Source organism: Neofelis nebulosa, chromosome 5 (assembly GCF_028018385.1).
Source record: "Neofelis nebulosa isolate mNeoNeb1 chromosome 5, mNeoNeb1.pri, whole genome shotgun sequence".
Taxonomy (NCBI): Eukaryota; Metazoa; Chordata; class Mammalia; order Carnivora; family Felidae; genus Neofelis; species Neofelis nebulosa.
The window spans coordinates 2,234,145-2,249,240 of NC_080786.1; the positions used below are offsets into that span (position 1 = coordinate 2,234,145).

The 15,096-nt window shown below is 44.9% G+C and overlaps 1 protein-coding gene and 1 pseudogene across 1 annotated transcript in view; both read left to right on the forward strand.

Annotated features, from left to right (window-relative positions):
* The window catches only part of GLB1 (galactosidase beta 1), a 104,618-nt gene extending 102,962 nt beyond the window's left edge, over nt 1-1,656 (forward strand). Inside the window, exon 17 of the mRNA XM_058729285.1 lies at nt 1,138-1,656. The gene's annotated coding sequence lies outside the window, so the exon portion shown is untranslated. The remainder of the gene's footprint in view (nt 1-1,137) is intronic.
* On the forward strand, nt 1,566-3,521 carry LOC131513027 (E3 ubiquitin-protein ligase RNF138-like; annotated as a pseudogene).
* Nucleotides 3,522-15,096: the final 11,575 nt, after the last annotated feature.

The following is a 15,096-nucleotide window of genomic DNA, read 5'->3' on the forward strand; positions in this document are numbered from 1 at the left end:
AGAACTTTACAGTTTTAGCTCTTATATTTAGATCTGGGATCTATTTTAATTTTTTGTGTGTATGGAGTGGGGTAGTGGTCCAGCTTCGTTCTTTTGCATGTGAATGTCTAGTTGTTTGAACACTAGTTGTTGAAAGAAACCACTCTTTCCCCCCACTGGATCGTCTTGACACCCGTGTTAAACAATCAGTGAGCCATAAGCATGAGGGTTTATTTCTGGACGCTCAAGCCTATTCCCTTGATCTTCATGTCTGTCCTTATGCTGTGCCACGTTGTCTTAATCATAGTAGCTTTGTGGTAGACTTTGAAATTGGAAAGTCGGGGTGCTCCAACTTCATTTTCATTAAAAGTTGTTTTAGCTCTTCTGGATCCCCTTCATTGCTCTACAGAATCAGCTTGTCAGTTTCCACACACACACACACACACACACACACACACACACACAACGTTTTAAGCCAGCTGGGGGTGTGATGGGGATTTTAGTGAAACTAGAAATCAATTTAGAAAGTACTGACCTTTTGGGGCCCCTGGGTGGCTCAGTCGGTTGAGTGTCTGACTTCGGCTCAGGTCATGATCTCACAGTTCGTGGGATCGAGCCCCGTGTCAGGCTGTGCGCTGACAGTACGGAGCCTGCTTGGGATTCTTTCTCTCCCTCTCTCTCTGTCCCCTCATCCACTTTCTCTCTCTCTCTCTCTCTCTCTCTCTCTTGCAAAATAAATAAATAAACTTTAAAAAGAGAAAGTGTTGACATTTTAAAAATATCTTTAAGCTACCAAATCTTCCAGTCGATGAGCACGGACTGTCCTTCCATTGACTTAGTGCACCTCTTATTTACTTCCGTGATGGTTTCTAGCTTTCAGTGCACATATTTTGCACTTTTTTGTTAAATTTATCTATGTCCTTGTACGTGGGATTGTTTTCTCATTTCGTGTTTGGATTGCTCATCGCCAGTAGATAGAAACGTAATTGATTTTTGCATATTGCCACTGTATCCTATAGTCTGCTGAATTTATCTGTTCGCTCTAATGCTTTCTTACAGATTCCTCAGATTATGTCACTTTATAGGCAGAGTTTTACTTCTTCCTTTGCAATCTGGGTGCATTTTGTTTCTTTTTCTTGCCTTTGTTTCCCTGCCAAGCACCTCAGGTACAACATGAATGGAAGTGGCAACAGCAGACATACTTGTCTTGTTCCTGATCTTCTGAAGGAGAAGGCATTCAGTCCTTCACCATGAAGTATGATGGTATGAACATTCTAGAATAGAGCTATTTATAGACTGAGATCTACTGAGATCTTCATTTCACTTGAGGAAATACCTAGGTCTAGACTCCCTGGATTGCACGGTGGGTATATGTTCAACTTTCAAATAAGGGTCAGTTTGTTTTCCCAAAGTAGCTCTTGTATGGAACCATCTTTTTTTTTTTTTCAATTTTTTAATGTTTGTTTATTTTTGAGAGAAAGAGAGAACACAAGCTGGGGAGGAGCAGAGAGAGAGGGAGACACAGAATCCGAAGCAGGCTCCAGACTCCGCGCTGTCGGCACAGAGCCCGACACGGGGCTCGAACCCACGAACCATGAGATCATGACCTGAGCCGAAGTCAGACACTCAACCGACTGAGCCACCCAGGCACCTCCAAAACCATCTTTTGAATCTCTCTTGTTGCATGTTATCTGTCGTCTCGGTAAGCTTTGGAAAACAGGAGGACCCCCAAACTGTGAATGTTTGCTGCACCTTAATTAGAAGGCTTCCAGTGAACCGCTCAGCAATTCTGTGACCCCAAGAATGCACAGTTCAAACGCATTCCCTCGTAAGTTCCCTCCTTGTCCACTGCGTGAGCCCCGTCTGACTCCTCCTCAGTTATCCCCCCGAGAAGAGCCCAGCTGGACCACCAAGCGCATCACCTGAACCACTGTTCGCTTTATTTGCATGTGATGTTTTCATGGTGATGTCATCAAAATTAGGAAGAATCCCTCCCTCCAACCAAGGCAACCACGGAGAGGAGGCTGCACAGTGCACTTGCGATGGAGATCGTTCTCCTGCCTCGCTGGGCTCCAATTATAGTCTCGTTTATCTCCTGTGTGATCAAAAAAAAAACGTTCTGCAGGCTTCTAATGCCAACTTGCACACACCGCTCACTGTGAACCCTAATGCCCATTCCCAGCACTGACGTCAGCATCGTCGGCAAAGCACCGAGACCTCTGTGGGCAGGTGTCATGTCAGGCTGAGCGTCCCCCTGCTCACCTCATCCGTGAGCCCTCTTTTTTAGAATCTCTCTCTGCGGTTCCTTAGCTTCCCATAACCGCAAAGATCTCCTTTTATTTTCTAAAATGGAAATATTTCTATTGTTCTGGCAGATTATGAAAGTGATGCATGTTTGTTTAAAGAAATAAAGAAGCCTAGAAAGTATAAAGTGTAATTCTTCCTTCTATGAAATGACTAACATCAATAATAGCTCGATAAATCTGGGGAGAATTTTTTTTTAATGGCTAACGATTTGGGGGCTAAGTTCGAGGTTTATCCTTCCAGGTTTTAAACATGCTGTTAATAGTTCGTGTAGAGAGTCGGGGACTGCCATTGCCTTGGCCCCCCATCCCCCTCCGTGGCTGAGGAGCTCTCGGCGGCCACGTCCTACACTGAGGATGATTTCCACTGCCCCGTTGGTCAGCAGGTGCACAAAACACCCGCAAGGACCCGGCCGGTCAGCAAGTTTTCTGTAGAAAATGTTTCCTGACTGCAGTGAGAGAAAGCAGAACACATTGTCCCCTCTGTCGTGGAAGTGTGACTGGAAGAGAGAGAGAGAGAGAGACTGCTTGTCCTGAATGGGCCACAGACCTTCAAATTGTCATGAGGAAGTTTTCCAGCAGCTGCAGATACTGTGCCAACCAGATTAAATTCTGAGACATGAGACATCGTTACATATGGTAAGAAATACCAAGCTGAATACGGTGTTTCCTCTGTCATTCCAAACTTTCAGAGCTCTCAAGATTCAGTAGGGAACAGTAATAGGAGTGAAACGTCTGCATCTGATAACACAGAAACTTATCGAGAGAGTACAAGTCCCTCTGGGCCTCCCACCTTTAAGTGTCCCTTGTGTCAAGAATCAGATTTTACCAGACGGCGTTTACGGGATCATTGTACCAGTAATCCCCTATTTCAGACAGTTCCTGTGCTGTGTCCTATTTGTGTATCTCTTCCTTGGGGAGATCCCAGCCAGGTTACTAGAAATTTCGTTAGTCATCTAAATCAAAGACATGTTTGATTATGGAGAATTTGTGAATCTTCAGCCAGATGAGGAAACCCAATCTTTTCTGGGCACCTGGGTGGCTCAGTCAGTTGAGCGTCTGACTCTTGATCTCGGCTCGGGTCATGATCCCAGGGTCATGGGATCAAGCCCTGCGTTGGGCTCCAAGCTGAGTGTGGGGCCTGGTTGGGATACTCTCTTCCTCTGCCTCTGCCCCCTCCCCCCGCTCTCCCTGGGGTGGGGGGGGGGGAGGGAAGAATCTTTTCAAGTAAACAGGTGAAGGCTCTAGACATCTCTGCATCTTTGTACCTGCGGGTGCCATCTTTAAGGAGAAAACTACATCTACATGGAGTCACCATTTCAATAACTTGATGTGTGTGTATATATATATATATATATTAATAAAAGTAATTCAGTCTAAAAAATAAATACATAAAATAAGAAGCTATTAATTATTAATATATCATGGACATTTCTGCATGATAATAGGTATGTAGCTGAAAAGCATTCTTTTTTTTTAACTTTATTTTTTTTATTTTTTATAATTTATATCCAAATTCGCATATGGTGTAACAATGATTTCAGAGGTAGATTCCTTAGTGCCCCTGACCCGTTTAGCCCATCCCGCCTCCCACAACCCCTCCAGGAACCCTCAGTTTGTTCTCCATATTTATGAGTCCCTTCTGTTTTGTCCCCTTCCCTGTTTTTAGATTATTTTTGTTTCCCTTCCCTTATGTTCATCTGTTTTGTCTCTTAAAGTCCTCATATAAGTGAAGTCATATGATTTTTGTCTTTCTCTGACTGACTGATTTCACTTAGCATAAGACCCTCCAGTTCCATCCACGTAGTTGCAAATGGTGAGATTTCATTCTTTTTGATTGCCGAGTAATACTCCATTGCATATATATATACCACATCTTCTTTATCCATTCATTCATCGATGAACGTTTGGGCTCTTTCCATACTTTGGCTGTTGTGGATAGTGCTGCTATAAACATGGGGATGCACATGTCCCTTCGAAACAGCACACCTGTATCCCCTGGATAAATACCTAGTAGTGTAATTGCTAGGTTGTAGGGTAGTTCTATTTTTAGTTTTTTGAGGAACCTCCATACTGTTTTCCAGAGTGGCTGCACCAGCTTGCATTTCCACCAACAATGCAAAAGAGGTCCTCTTTCTCCGCATCCTCGCCAGCATCTGTTGTTTCCTGAGTTGTTCATTTTAGCCATTCTGACAGGTGTGAGGTGGTATCTCATTGTGGTTTTGATGTGTATTTCCCCGATGATGACTGATGCTGAGCATTTTTTCATGTGTCGGTTGGCCATCTGGATGTCTTCCTTGCAGAAGTGTCTATTCTTGTCTTTTGCCCATTTCTTCACTGGATTACTTGTTTTTTGGGTGTTGAGTTTGATAAGTTCTTTGTAGATTTTGGATACTAACCCTTTATCTGATATGTCATTTGCAAATACCTTCTCCCATTCTCTGGGTTGCCTTTTAGTTCTGCTGATTGTTTCCTTCGCTGTGCAGAAGCTTTTTGTTTTGATGAGGTCCCAGTAGTCCATTTTTGCTTTGGTTTCCCTTGCCTCTGAAGACATGTTGAGTAAGAAGTTGCTGCGGCCAAGATCAAAGAGGTTTTGCCTGCTTTCTCCTTGAGGATTTTGATGGCTTCCTTTCTTACATTGAGGTCTTTCATCCATTTTAAGTTTATTTTTGTGTATGCTGTAACAAAGAGGTCCAGGTTCATTCTTTTGCATGTCGCTGTCCAGTTTTCCCAGAACCACTTGTTGGAGAGACTGTCTTTATTCCATTGGATATTATTTCCTGCTTTGTCAAAGATTAGTTGGCCAGGGGCGCCTGGGTGGCGCAGTCGGTTGAGCGTCCGACTTCAGCCAGGTCACGATCTTGCAGTCCGTGAGTTCGAGCCCCGCGTCAGGCTCTGGGCTGATGGCTCAGAGCCTGGAGCCTGTTTCCGATTCTGTGTCTCCCTCTCTCTCTGCCCCTCCCCCGTTCATGCTCTGTCTCTCTCTGTCCCAAAAATAAAATTAAAAAAAAAAAAAAAAAAAAAGTTAAAAAAAAAAAAAAAAGATTAGTTGGCCATACGTTTGTGGGTCCATTTCTGGGTTCTCTATTCTTTTCCATTGATCTGAGTGTCTGTTCTTGTGCCAGTACCATACTGTCTTGATGATTACAGCTTTGTAGTATAGCTTGAAGTCTGGGATTGTGATGCCTCCTGCTTTGGTTTTCTTTTTCAAGATTGCTTTGGCTATTTGAGGTCTTTTCTGGTTCCATACAAATTTTAGGGTTATTTGTTCTGGCTCTGTGAAAAATGCTGGTGTTACTTTGATAGGGATTGCATTGAATATGTAGATTGCTTTGGGTAGTATTGACATTTTAACAATATTTGTTCTTCCTATCCAGGAGCATGGAATCTTTTTCCATTTCTTTGTGTCTTCTTCAATTTCTTTTATAAGATTTCTATAGTTTTCAGTGTATAGATTTTTCACCTCTTTGGTTAGATTTATTCCTAGGTATTTTATGGCTTTTGGTGCAACTGTAAATGGGATCGATTCTTTGATTTCTCTTTCTGTCACTTCATTGTTGGTGTATAGGAATGCAACCAATTTCTGTGTGTTGATTTTATATCCTGCAACTTTGCTGAATTCATGAATCAGTTCTAGCAGTTTTTTGGTGGAATCTTTTGGGTTTTCCATGTAGAGTATCATGTCATCTGCGAAGAGTGAAAGTTCGAGCACCTCCTGGCCAATTTGGATGCCTTTTATTTCTTTGTGTTGTCTGATTGCAGAGGCTAAGACTTCCGATACTGTGTTGAATAACAGTGGTGAGAGTGGACATCCCTGTCTTGTTCCTGACCTGCGGGGGAAAGCTCTCAGATTTTCCCCATTGAGGATGATATTAGCGTTGGGTCGTTCATATATGGCTTTTATGATCTCGAGGTATGCTCCTTCTATCCCTACTTTCTTGAGGGTTTTTATGAAGAAAGTCGCTGTATTTTGTCAAATGCTTTCTCTGCATCTATTGAGAGGATCATATGGTTCTTGTCCTTTCTTTTATTGATGTGAGGAATCACATTAATTGTTTTTGCAGATATCGAACCAGCCCTGCGGATGCTTGGTCGTGGTGAATAATTTTTTTAATGTATTGTTGGATCCAGTTGGCTAATATCTTGTTGAGGATTTTTGCATCCATGTTCATCAGGATGCAATTGGTCTATAGTTCTCCTTTTCAGTGGGGTCTCTGTCTGGTTTTGGAATCAAGGTAATGCTGGCTTTATGGAAAGAGTTTGGAAGTTTTCCTTCCATTTCTATTTTATGGAACAGTTTCAAGAGAATAACTATTAACTCTTCCTTAAATGTTTGGTAGAATTCCCCAGGAAAGCCATCTGGCCCTGGACTCTTGTTTTTTGGGAGATTTTTGATTACTAATTCGATTTCCTTACTGGTCATGGGTCTGTTCAAATTTTCTATTTCTTCCTGTTTCAGTTTTGGTAGTATATATGTTTCTAGGAATTTGTCCATTTCTTCCAGATTGCCCATTTTATTGACATATAATGGCTCATAATATTCTCTTATTATTGTTTTTATTTCTGTTGTGTTGGTTGTGATCTCTCCTCTTTCATTCTTGATTTTGCTTATTTGGGTCCTTTCCTTTTTCTTTTTGATCAAACTGGCTAGTGGTTTATCAATTTTGTTAATTCTTTCAAAGAACCAGCTTCTGGTTTCATTGATCTGTTCTACTTTTTTTTTTTTTTTTTTTGGTTTTGATAACTTTGATTTCTGCTCTAATCTTTATTATTTCCTGTCTTCTGCTGTTTTTGGGTTTTATTTGGTGTTCTTTTTCCAGCTCTTTAAGGCGTAAGGTTAGGTTGTGTATCTGAGATCTTTCTTCCTTGTTTAGGAAGGCCTGGATTGCTATATACTTTCCTCCTATGACCACCTTTGCTGCGTCCCAGAGGTTTTGGGTTTTGGTGTTATCATTTTCATTGACTTCCATCTACTTTTTAATTTCCTCTTTAACTGTTTGGTTAGCCCATTCATTCTTTAGTAGGATGTTCTTCAGTCTCCAAGTATTTGTTACCTTTCCAAATTTTTTCTTGTGGTTGATTTCGAGTTTCATAGCATTGTGGTCTGAAAATATGCACAGTATGATCTCGATCTTTTTGTACTTACTTAGGGCTGATTTGTGTCCCAGTATATGGTCTATTCTGGAGAACGTTCCATGTGCACTGGAGAAGAATATATATTCTGCTGCTTTAGGTTGAAATGTTCTGAATATATCTGTTAAGTCCATCTGGTCCAGTGTGTCATTCAAAGCCATTGTTTCCTTGTTGATTTTTTGATTAGATGATCTGTCCGTTGCTGTGAGTGTGGTGTTGAAGTCTCCTATTATTCCAGTATTACTATCGATGAGTTTCTTGATGTTTGTGATTAATTGATTTGTATATTTGGGTGCTACCACATTTGGTGTATAAATGTTTACAATTGTTAGGTCTTCTTGGTCTATAGACCCCTTGATTATGGTATAATGCCCTTCTGCATCTCTTGATGCAGTGTTTATTTTAAAGTCTAGATTGTCTGACATAAGTATGGCTACTCTGGCTTTCTTTTGTTGACCACTAGCATGATAGATGGTTCTCCATCCCCTTACTTTCAATCTGCAGGTGTCTTTAGGTCTAAAGTGGGTCTCTTATAAACAGCATGTGGATGGATCTTGTTTTCTTATCCATTCTGTTACCCCATGTCTTTTGACTGGAGCATCGAGTCCATTGATGTTTAGAGTGAGTACTGAAAGATATGAATTTCCCTGAATGGCTCAGGCGGGTGGGGCTGGTAGGGGCACCGATCGCCCCATCGTACTTTGGGATAGATTTAATTGTATTGCCACCTATTTCTTCAGAGTGGAGTCCTAGAAGTAGACTTGCCAAGTTCTCCTATGGGCTCACCTGCTTACCTGCCAGTGTGGCGATGCCCAGCATGGCTGCTCCGCCCACCCCCAGCACCAGCCGGGCATTGGAGAGCACAAAGTCAATGGCCGTGCCGATGCCATTGTCTTCCTTCTTGCCTTTGCGCTCACCAGAACCTGCCATCTCTCACCCGCGGACTGCACGTGCTACCACTCCTCCCGATTCGCCTCTCACCTGGTACCTTTCCCGGGGTCACCCACCAACATGGCCCCTTCACTTCCAGGACACCAAAAGCGTTCTTTTTAATAGCATCATGTTCCATAGTATGAATATCCATTAATTGATTAACTTCCCATTATTAAATATTTCCACCATATAGAAAAGTACTGAGAATCCATGTGCCACTTTAGTTATGAGAGAACGAGTTTAACTGCATATAAATATTTTCGCCTATTTGTTGTCTGTCTTCTGATTTTTCTTTTGGTGATGTTTGTGTCGTGCACATTTTTATATTCACAAAGCTGAATTTATTAACCTGTTTAGGTCTTCTGAATTTTCAGAAAGGCATTGCCCATGTCAAATCATGAAGAAATTCTCCTGTGTTTCCTATTAGAACTTCTGTGGTTCCAATTTTTACATTTAAATACTTTATCTTTTTTTTTTTTTAATTTTTTTTTTCAACGTTTTTAATTTATTTTTGGGACAGAGAGAGACAGAGCATGAACGGGGGAGGGGCAGAGAGAGAGGGAGACACAGAATCGGAAACAGGCTCCAGGCTCCGAGCCATCAGCCCAGAGCCTGACACGGGGCTCGAACTCACGGACCGCGAGATCGTGACCTGGCTGAAGTCGGAAGCTTAACCGACTGCGCCACCCAGGCGCCCCACTTTATCTTTTTTTTAAAACTTTTGCCCATTTTTAAAAATGTTTATTTTTGAGAGACAGAGAGAGAGAGAGACAGAGAGAGAGGCAGAGAGAGAAGAAGAGAGCAGACCAAGCAGGCTTTGCGCTCTCAGCCCAGAGCCCAACGTGGGACTTGTATACCATGAACCAGAAGATCATGACCTAAGCCAAAATCAACCTCAGCCAACTGAGCCACCCAAGCGCTCCTAAATATACGAATCTGAATTCCTATCTTTTGGAATCTATATTCCAATCTTTTGGAAGTTTAACCACGTATGATGTGACATAAGAATCAAAGTTTAATTTTTCTCCCCCAGAGGGCAGTCCATTTGGTTGACTCCTTAAATAAGAAATTTAATGTATCCCTCATTTGATTTAAAAAGCCATCTTTAATATAGACTAAATTCCCCCACCCCCTTTTTTTTTTTGAGAGAGAGAGGGATAGAGCCCCAAGCGGGAGCTTGCTTGGGATTCTCTCTCTCCTCCCTCTCTCTGCCCTTCTCCCCCTCTTGTGCTCGATCTCAAAATAAGTAAACATTTTCTAAGTAGGGTTTTTCCAGATAAACATAGAGGAAGGGAGGGGAAAATAAGATAAAAAGAGAGGGAGGCAAACCATAAAAGACTCTTAAATACAGAGAACAAACTGAAGGTTGCTGGAGGAATTTTGAGTGGGCTAAATGGGTCATAGGCATTAAGGGGGGCGCTTGTTGGGATGAGCACTGGATGTTATATGTAAGTGATGAATCACTAAATCCTATATATTTCAGATATATAATATGTATCTTAATTAGGAGTTTTCCATGCTCTTTCAAAATGCGGGTCTGTTTTTCCCTCACATCTTCTAACTAATGGTTATTTGCAAACATCAGTGTAATTGAGTTTTATGTATTAGTGCTTTCACCTGTTGACTCAATTATCTTGTGACTCACAATATTTTTTCTGGTGACTCCTTTAAGTTTTCCAGTTATTCAATACTATCATTACAACTAGAGATACTTTGTCTTTTCCTTTCCAATTTAAAAAATAAGCTTTATATTTCACAACAGTACTAGGTTTATAAAAAATCATGTAGAAAGTACAGAGGGTTCCCATATACCCTACTTGCAATTTCCCTTATTATTAATATCTTACAGTAGCATGGTATATTATGTTTAATGAACCAATATCGATAAATTATTATTAACTAATGCTTAGACTTTATTCAGATTTCCTTGGTTTTTAGCTGATGTTCTTTTCCATTCCAGAACTAGTTACGTCTAGTTGTCTTATCTCTTTAGGCTCCTCTTGGCTGTGACAATTTCTTAGACTTTCCTTGTTTTTGATGATGCTCAGCTTTGAAGGGTACTGGTCAGGTATTTTGGAGAATTTTCCTCTTTTCCAATTTTTAGACCACTAATTTCTTTCTCTTATAGCGTGGAGCTAGTGCATCCAGCGCGATGTTTCGTAGAAGGGACAGCCGGCTTCCTTCTCTTCTTTGGTTTTCAGCTGGAATACCTCTGGACTGCCCAGTACGCATTTTGAGCGGAGATAGATATATTTGATGATGGTAACAGAATATTATATTCCTACACTTGTATAGTCTTCCTATCCTGATTATAGTCAATATTACTTTTCTCAGTGTCTACCTCGGAATCGTTAAGCATGTTTTGTGTGTATGGGTGTGTGCCTGGGGCGGGGGGAAGGTGGCGGGGAGGGTGTGGTACTTTGCAGGCTGGCTGTTTTCACAACCCAGTGACTCCCTTCTTGTTTCCGCCCCTGACCTTTGGAAATTTGGCAGTTCTGCTTCCTCTGCTTCTCGGAACCAGACTGGGACCAGGAGGGTTTCTGCCTCAAGTCCTGTCCATATCCACAGCTCTGACTCACGCCGTGTCCCGCCCTCAGGACTCGCATGTCTGCAGGCCATCTGAGGTCTGTCCCGCGCTGCCCCTCTGACTGCCCTCCTCTTTACTCGCTCCCACGTAATTCTTGCCCGACGGTGGCCGCATTTAGTAGCCCTCGGTGTGAAACCTGAAAAGTCTGTGTCTCTCTAAGTTTGGTTGAAAATGGAGTTTGCTTTTTAATTCATTCTTCTTGCTGTTGTTTTATGGCTTCCTAGAGACGACGAGAATGCAGACTTCTGCAACCACGCTCATAGCAAAAGTCTTAACGAAGTAATTTTTGGCCCAAAGAACACCCACTGATTTCTGGAACCAGGAGACGATTCAATCAGTCTTTGAACTCTGTCACACGCAGTTTTATTAGAAACATAGGGGGGATTTTGGAGAGAGGACAGCCGAACTTTGTGTAGTGAAATAGAAACTTGAATTGCCAATATAGAGAGCTTAATTAAGAGATAAGGAAGTTCACTCATTCATTAGAAAATAATGGAACGACTGCTTTGTGCGAGGCATCGTGCTAGGCAGTTAGGTGGGGGTTACTGTTGCTGGAGTTAGTCTGATTCATGATTAGAATATTGTGTTCCCTTAACCTCAGTTTCTTGGGGTAATAAAACCCAACCTTATCTACTTTGCGAAGACGCTGAATTGAGTTTCGATATATGAAAGCACCTGGTGGATTTCGGCTCTTCTGCCAGGGGAATTTGGAGCCGTTATAAACGTTTAAGGAGTAAAGTGTTGTGAACACAAAAATGGGTGGAGCTTGTGTGTGGTTCACCTGAGCCCAGGAAGTCACTGACCGGTACAGAATAGAGGATGTCAGGTGGCTGTAGCACAGCCAAGGATAAAGACGGTCCGTGACCTTGACAGAGAGTAGTGTACGGGGAGAGATGCCTCGGGGACTGAGGCGGCAGACGAATAACGGGAGCAAAGGTGCAACTGACAAACGGAAGCGTAGGGACCAAGAGTCAGGCGGGGCCCGGGGCCTGTGGCCGGAGGCTGATGAACGAAGGACGTCCCTGAGGCAAAGATTATGCCTTCTCATTTCCCCACACCCGGGGGCAATTTTCATTCGTATTAGGGGCCCATTTGCCCCCATTTGATGCCAAAGTCCTGCTCGGAGACAGGGGTTCCTGAAAACAGACTCTGAGATTCGCATACAGGGGCTTTCATGGGGAGTCGTCTTGGGAGCAACACCTATGAGGGCATGAAGGAAGCAAGACTGGACAGCAGGACAAACTGAACTGCAACGCGGTTGCATCAGAGGCCCCGCCGGCCTCGCGGGGGGCTCTGGAATGGGAGAGGCCGCTCAGAGTCCTCCCACGTTAAGGCAGGAGAGCGAGCATTTGCTTCTGCGCGTTATCCAGTAGGAGGAGGGCAGGAGCTGCTCCAGGGAGGACGGTCCTGAGAGGAGACTGGCTCAGAGCTGTCGGCTGTCAATGCTCCCGGCAGCTGGTGTGGCGAGTGCGTCAGTCCCGGACGGGGCTGTGTGGACGGGGCTGTGTGGACGGGGCTGTGTGGACGGGGCTGTGTAGACGGGGCTGTGCGGACGGGGCTGTGTAGACGGCACACCACGGCACCGGCTAGGCCCCTCCAGCCCAGCGGGAGGCAGCTCAAGGCTGCTGCCCCTCAGGGCCCTACTTTCCCTTCGGTATCCTCTTCCCTTCTCTGCTGCTGTCCCCCACACCCCCCTACGTGGTCTCTACAAAAACTCCACAGACCTCTCAGCACTCCCTGATCATGGAGTGCCCGTAACCCCACCTACCTTTCATCGGCCTAGAATGTCCTTCCTCACGTCTTTTTTTTTTTTAATTTTTTTAATGTTTATTTTCAGGAGAGAGATTCAGAGCATGCGTGGGGGAGGGGCTGAGAGAGAGGGAGACACAGAGACCGAAGTGGGCTCCAGGCTCCGAGCTGTCAGCACGGAGCCCGACGCGGGGCTCGAACTCACAGACTGCGAGATCGTGACCTGAGCCGCAGTCGGACGCTTAACTGATGAAGCCACCCAGGCGCCCTTCCTTCCTCCCTTCTGTTCGTCGAAATCATGCTCCTTCTACAGGCCCGCTTCAACGGCTCGTTGTGTTGTGAACTTTGGAATTGAATCCATTTCTCCTTCCCCTAAGGTCCCAAAACGTTCTGTTGTGTGTGTCCGGCTTGCGTTACGGTTGATCTGACGTCTGTGTGTTCCCTTTATCAGATTAGAAACCCCACGAGCGCAGGACTTCCTCCTTTATCCTAGTCCCCTCCCCATAACCTAGCATCCTGCCTGGCGCAAAACAGACGTCCGCCACGTCGGAATTAATGGCGCCAGATGCTCCAAACTGTTAGGGTTTCTCGAGGAGAACCTCCCCAAAGGTGTGAAGAGCCTTTGCCAACGCGCTGTTTTCCCTTCTTATTGGAAGAAGGTGAAATGTATTTGTTCAGTAGGATCCGAGTGCCTGCTCTAGGTCACATATGACAGGGCGGTTGCCTGTCGTTCTTGCTGTTGGGGTAAAATTCACACAGTATAAAGCTAATCTTTCAGAAGCACGCGGTCCAGCGGCCGTCAGTACGGCCCCGGGGCTGTGCTGCCACCACGCCTGTGGTGTGACGTCCCAAAACGTCACCCTGTTTCTACTGTCCCCGTGCAAACTGCACCGAGTCCGCTCCGCGGAAGCTGGGCGTGTTGCAACGAGGAAGGGACGGGCTCCGGTGGGGAGAACGTGTACTTGGACTCACCTTTGTGTTCCTGCCTTTGCGCACCAATCGTGCTGGCTTGTTTTTCGTGTTTCTGTCCCCGGGATGGGAAGAAACTTTCTTTGCGGTGTTCCGAGAGGGGCACGTGTGAGTTCGAGTGTCACCAGGTGTTCCAAATCCCCCATCCCGAGGGGATACTCCCCAGCCTTGGGCCCAGGGAAGGAAGGCCTGACGGACTCGGGCCCACGGGTGACCCCGAGCTCAGGAGGAGGGATGGCAGCGGGGGGTCGACTGCACCCCACCCTGTCTGCCCCCGTGTGCGTGGAGTCGAGGGGCAGCGAAACCCCTGTGACCGGTCTGTCCTCCGGTGCCCTAAAATTTCCGTCTCACTGCGATGAAACGAATAGCGTCACAAGCTGTACCAGGAAATACTCCTCCTCTTTCTTTCTGGAATGTATTCGCTTCACGGAGGAAAGGAAACTGAGGCCAAGAGGAAAGGAATGTGCTCAGGCTCACAGGGGAACGCAGGGCCAGATTTGCAGGCCGCCGTCACCAGGCGGAGGGAGGTCTCCTGGGGACGCCGCCCAGGACGTGGGCCGCCTCTCGCTGCTGTCCACCCCCGCATCCCAGTGCCACCTTCCTCACCCCACGTGTGCACACATAGCGGCCCCACAGGGAGCCCCGTGGCTCCCCCCGCCGGGCCGGTCCTCCACACCCACGGCAGCATGGGTCCCCACCCCCATCAGGAAACCCAGCACAAACCGGCTCTGGAGAAAAGGCTCTGGCCGACTATGTACAACTTTATTTTATCTTCGTCTATAAAGGCAACATCGACTTACCCCCTTTAATTTTTTTTTTTTAACGTTTATGTATTTTTGAGACAGAGAGAGACAGAGCATGAACAGGGGAGGATCAGAGAGAGAGGGAGACACAGAATCCGAAGCAGGCTCCAGGCTCCGAGCTCTCAGCACAGAGCCTGACGCGGGGCTCGAACTCACGGGCTGTGAGATCATGACCTGAGCCGAAGTCGGACGCTTAACCGACCGAGCCACCCAGGCGCCCCGACTTACCCCCTTTAAAATCCCTGTTTTAAAAACACACTTTTTGGAAATGCACCCTTTATACAGGTAGAGCATGTAACAAGGTGTGAACTTACAGAAGCATTTGCAACCGGTGACTCGGTGAATCGTTTGCAAGACAGGTTTTTGTTTTGTGGGGGACTGTAGGTCTCTCCCAACTTGATTAAAGTCTTAATTCTGATTAATTAAGTCTGTAAGAACAGAGATTTAACTTAACGGTGTCAAACGATTAACTACATGATTAAAATGACTTGTGAGAAATGACTCAGTGAAATTTTGAGTCGTCCAAAAGTTAAGAAGAGGCCAGTATTTTAAAAGAGAGGATGACGGTTTTCACAACTTCGTAGACGCTTGACACTCCTCTTTATGCCACATCAGTAATAGCTTTCAGTTGCTTATTCTT